This window comes from Durio zibethinus, chromosome 4 (genome assembly GCF_047325235.1).
Source record: "Durio zibethinus cultivar Kanyao isolate XHJ-2024 chromosome 4, ASM4732523v1, whole genome shotgun sequence".
In the NCBI taxonomy this organism is placed as follows: Eukaryota; Viridiplantae; Streptophyta; class Magnoliopsida; order Malvales; family Malvaceae; genus Durio; species Durio zibethinus.
Genome location: NC_143165.1, coordinates 12,437,103 through 12,443,102, shown reverse-complemented (window position 1 = coordinate 12,443,102; position 6,000 = coordinate 12,437,103).

The following is a 6,000-nucleotide window of genomic DNA, read 5'->3' as shown; positions in this document are numbered from 1 at the left end:
ATCCATTAATGATGAAACCTTTGTATCATTTCACAATCCTGTTTAAACCTTGTGAAAGACACTTCACCTCTTCACTAACAAGCCTTCCACTCCAAACCTATAAAAGTGGAATAAATATATATATGTTATTAATGTTAGTTATACCATAAGCATTCTATTTAGATTTCTCATAAAGGGAAGTATGGCATTACTTACAGTTACTCCTAACCATTCATGAAAGTTTTTTTACAAACAACTTATTAAGCTCTCGAGGGTTTGATCGTCAATAATGTGCAAGAGCTCTCAAATTATTTCTATACTCACTATAGAGCATCATAATAAGTATTAACAATAAAAAAATACAATAAATTATGCTTAATGTAATGAATAATTTTCTTGCTAAAAAACTTACATGCAAAATGATTCAATAGAGTTATGATGAAAAATAACATATCAATGTACTTATGCCCAAGATTTATCATCTAACTCCACCATTTTAGCTTTGCCTATTGGTTGTCCAATACTTTGAAAAAGATAACTGTAGGCAGAGTCATGATGCTGCATACCAACATTTTTCGATGGTCTATTAAATCTCATTTCAGTATCTTCCAAATAATGAGAACAAAATGTCATACACTCTTCTGCTAAATATCTTTTAGCAATAAAACCTTTCAAATAGCATTTTGTTATGACAATAAGACTTTAACTTTCCCAAAAAACCATCTTATAAAACATTAATCATATATCTTTTTAACTAAAGTGGCATGATCATCAATAAAAACCTAATCAATCTATTAAACAATAATACATTTTGATAGGATACATTCATCAATAATAAATTGGCCCATCGACTTTTGCTTCATATATAAGGTGGATAACCAAATGCATCATAATAATGAAGAAATTTAGAGGGAAAATCGTTTCTAAATGGCAAAAAGTAATCATGGCTTGATCTTAAAGTTTTTCAAGCTCTTTCATATTCATACATTTCTCACATAAAGATTTAAATATATTACTCAATTTAATTACCATAAAAGTGACTTGCTTTGACATTGATGAATGTAAAGTAATTGAAAGTAAGTCTTGCATCAAAATGTGATAATCATGTGACTTCAATGAAGAAAGTTTTTGCTCTTTCAGATTCACACATCTCGATATATTTGATGCATAGCCATTTGAAACTTTGACATTTTTCAAAACCTTGCAAAACACATCTTTTTCAGCTTTAGAAATCCCAAAACAAGTAGCAGGCAATCAATATTTGCCATTAGGAAGCAACTTCGAATGAAGGTGAGGGTAAATCCCTATATCAACTAGATCAAGCCGAGTCTTTAAGTCATCCTTTGATCTTTTATTCACATTGAGAATTATTCTGATAAAATTTTCAAAAACATTCTTCTCTATGTGTATCAAATCAAGGTTATGGCATAATAAATTATATTCCCAATAAAGCAACTCAAAAAAGATACTTTTTTTTTCACAACTTAGACTTATTAGGGTCATCTTCTTCATCACTATCTTTATCACTTTGAACATCAAGATCAACAACGTCAGTATCAATATCACCAACTTGCGTAATATGAGGCCAAACATCTTCAAAGATGCTCCTTACTATTTTCCTTGATGGAGTTATTTTTTCATAAGTGAAATTGATATCTTTTAACTTTAACAAGATATTAGACCCATTAATGGGTAAATGTGATCTCTTCAACTTTTCAATTCCATCAAAAAGATGTTTTTAGAATCTAAATCAATGATAATCTCTAACCATCGATGATGTCCCATATAACAAAACTTCCTATCATTACATAACCACTTCGAACATGTCTGTGCAGTACAACATAGACAAGCATAATGACCTTTTGCACTCTAACTAGATAAATTTGCATATGCAAAAAAAAATCATTGATAGTCCATAATAAAACAACACGTATATTGAAGTTTTTTTTTTATGCATCATAAATCTCAACTCCTTCTCAGAATTGCTTTAACTCTTTAATAAAAGGTTGTAAGTAGATGTTTATATAATTACCCGAACTTTTTTTCCCAAGAATTATCATAGACAATATAAATGATTATTGCTTCATAGTAATCCATGGTGGCAAATTGTAAAGAATCAATACAACTAGCCAAGTACTATAAGAAGTACTCATAATTTTGAACGGGTTGAATCCATCAGATACTAGTCCATGCATAACATTTTGAGGATTAGATGCAAAGTCTGAAAACCTAGAATGAAATGATTTCCATGCCAAAAAATCTGTAAGATGCCTCAATGATCCATCATCTATCCACTTCTAATGATGCCACCTCATTAAATCTGTAGTTTTAGAAGACATGAAGAGTCATTGAAGTCTTGGTATTAATGAAAAATAGCATAAAATCTTAACAGGTTTCTTTTTTACATTGACCTTATCACCATCTTCATTCAACCTTTCATCAGGGTTTTTGTCCACCCAACGAGAAATACCACAAGCATGACAAGATTCTTGATTTTTTCTATCACTCCAATACAACATGCAATCATTGGGACAACTATGAATTTTCTCATATTTGAGACCTAAATCTTTGATCATTTTCTTTGATTCTTTACAACATTAAGGGATTTTTGCAAAAAAAAAATAATTTCTTTCATAAACTCTAATAATAAAGTCAGAAAGTTTCTCGTCCATCCACATAAGCATTTTAAGTGAAAAAGATGAACACAGAAAGATAACCTTAAATGCTTTGATCCCTCATAAAGTTCTTCATTCATATCTTCAAGCAACTTATAAAACTTTGATGCTTCTCCTCTAGGTTATTGGTCACCTACACTTATCCCAAGTTCACTAAATTCATTCATTTCAACATTGGACTAATTAAATCCATCATTTTAGGGAGAAAGATTACGAAAATACTGGTTATGAATATTAAAAGCATCTCACTATATGCCTTTAATGTCATCTACTATAAAAGGATCATGTTGGTGTTTGAGAGTCCTTGAAGTTAAAGAAACTCTAGTGGAAGACCTTGATGGTACAGACTTTCCATGAAAATACCAATTGACATATCCTGGGAGAAATCCAATACAAATTAAATGTTCAAAAACAACTTGACAAGCCAATCTATATTAGCACACTTCACACATGGGCATAATATCATATTATCTTCACTTGTATTCTTAAATGCAAAATTAAGAAAAATTTTCACTCAATCTCTGTACTTTTAACTTAATCTTGACTTTTGCATCCAACTCTTATCCATTTAGTACTTGTTACATTATCAAACCAAATGTATATAAATAATTTATATGAAAACAAACATGTAAAATACTTAAGTTTACTATATTTTAAAGAAAAGATAATAACAAGACTAGTACTTATAAAAAAATGAGAACTCCTTATTATGAAGTATTTTATCAACTACCTGATATTATGAATGTTAAAATTTGCTTCTAACGTAGATAGTACCCAAGAATTTTTTTAGTTGCGGTTGAAATAAGGTAAAACAGGTATAGAGAAAACCCCAAAAAAGAAGAAAATGAAAGGGAAAGGGAAATGGATGATGGGTTACAAAAGGATATTTGAAAAAGATAAGTTTTAGAGAAAATTATTTAAACCAAAAAGAAAATCGCCAATTGCAAAAGCTAAAGGAATAGACGAATTAAGTAAAAGCTAAAGTAAATAACTAATGAATAGTCAAAATAGGGTTCTAAAAGACAATGCTCGAATACTAAAAGCTGAAGGAGATGGAAAGTAAATTGTAGTTGATCTGGAAAAAGAAATAGTAAAATAATGAACATGAAGCTTGAAGTTAGTGATTGGATGTGCCAGGTTTGGGGACAATTTTGTTAGACCGAATTGTTAAAGCCGTTTACTAAGAAAAATGCCTTCAATAATTTCTTCCTAAATATGTTTTGAATATATTATAGGCATCTTTAACAGAATCATAATAGAATTGTTTGGGATTATTAAAGGCGTTTACACCTCAAAAACGCCTTAAAAAATTTCATCTAATTTTTATAGTGTATTTAATAAAGACATTTTTTACATAATACGCCTTCAATAATTCCTTCCTTTTTATTTATGAATATAAATGAAAGTAGTTTTCTACTAAAAACACCTTTAATAATTTCATTTTAAAAATTTTTTGAGATTATTAAAGGTGTCTTCCAATGCAAAACACCTTCAATATTCTACTACTTAAATTTTAAGATTGTTAGTGAAGGCGTTTGTTCTAAAAAAATGCCTTCACACATAAATTCCTTTTAATTTACATACATAGTTATTAAAGGCATCTTTTTAGAACAAATGACTACAACAATTTCCTTTAAAAAATTTTTAGAATTATAAAAGGTGTCTTTCAGTGCAAAACACCTTTAATATTCCACTACTCAAATTTTAATATGGTTAGTGAAGGCATTTATTCTAGAAAAATGCCTTCACACATAAATTCCTTTTAATTTACATACATAGTTATTGAAGACATTTTTTTAGAACAAATGCCTTCAATAATTTCCTCTTAAAAGTTTTAGGATTATTAAAGGTGTTTTCCAGTGAAAAATACCTTTAATATTACTGTACTCAAATTTTAAGATGGTTAGTGAAGGTATTTTTCTATAATAAACACCTTCACTAATTTCTTTTAATTTTTGTACATAATTATTGAAGGTATTTTTTTGAGAACAAATGCCTTCAATAATTTTCTCTTAAAATTTTTGGGATTATTAAAGGTGTGTTCTAGTGCAAAACACCTTCAATATTAAACTACTCAAATTTTTATACAGTTAGTGAAGGCATTTATTCTAAAAAAATACCTTCACACATAAATTCCTTTTAATTTACATACATAGTTATTGAAGGCCATTTTTTAGAACAAACGCCTTCAATAATTTTCTTTTAAAATTTTTTGAATTATTAAAGGCGTCTTCCAGTGAAAAACGCCTTCAATATTACTATACTCAAATTTTAAGATGGTTACTAAAGGCATTTTTTCTAGAATAAATGCTTTTACTAATTCTTTCTAATATTTGTATGTAAGTATTGAAGGCATTTTTTAAGAACAAATGCTTTCATAGTTTCGTCTTAAAATTTTTGAGATTATTAAAGGTGTTTTCTAGTGAAAAATGCCTTTAATATTCTACTACTCATATTTCAAGACGGTTAGTGAAGGCATTTATTTTAGAAAAATGCCTTCACTAATTCCTTTTAATTTTTGTACATAATTATTGAAGATGGTTTTTTACTAAAAATGCCTTTAATAATTTTTGTTCAAAATTATCAAAGGCATTTTTTAAGGAAAAACACCTTTAATAATTTCCTTTAATAATTTCCTTTGAAAATTATTTTTTGGATTACTAAAGGTGTCTTTAGTGAAAAACACCTTCAATAATCTCCAAGTAAAATTTTAAAAGGATTATTGCAAGCATTTTTTTTAAAATGCCTTTAGTAATAAATTTTATATTCACTCCCCTGTCTTAAACATTGGAATTACAAACTATTAGTACACAGAACGATTAAAAGCTACATTAATCAACCAAACCAAACCCATAAACACATTTCTCTTAGACTTTTGGTTTTTTTATCCCTATCGTCGCCACTGACCTTCAACAAACCAATGGCACACACCTCTCTGTTTATCAGTATGTCTTTATTTATTTATTTATTTTATTATTATATCATTCGATAGAGCTATTTTTTTTTGTTCCTTACTATTTACATATGCATATTTATTTTTATTAATTTCACCTAAGCATAGTCGTCCAAGGGGTCATTGCATGTATGCTGTTTTTGTGTAGTTTTCTATTAATATTATGGTTTGCTAAACCTTATTGTGTGATATTGTTTTGCTAAATGGTATTGTATGATATTGGTATGCTAAATTGTATGTTGAATCGTATGCTAAATGATTTACTAAATGGTGTTTTTGAATGGTTTGCTAAAGGGTGTGTCTAGGCACATTGCTGATTGGTTTGCTGAATACTATTTTTGTATGTAGTATGGTATTGATTGTATTTAATTACATACAATGCTAAATTTAGAT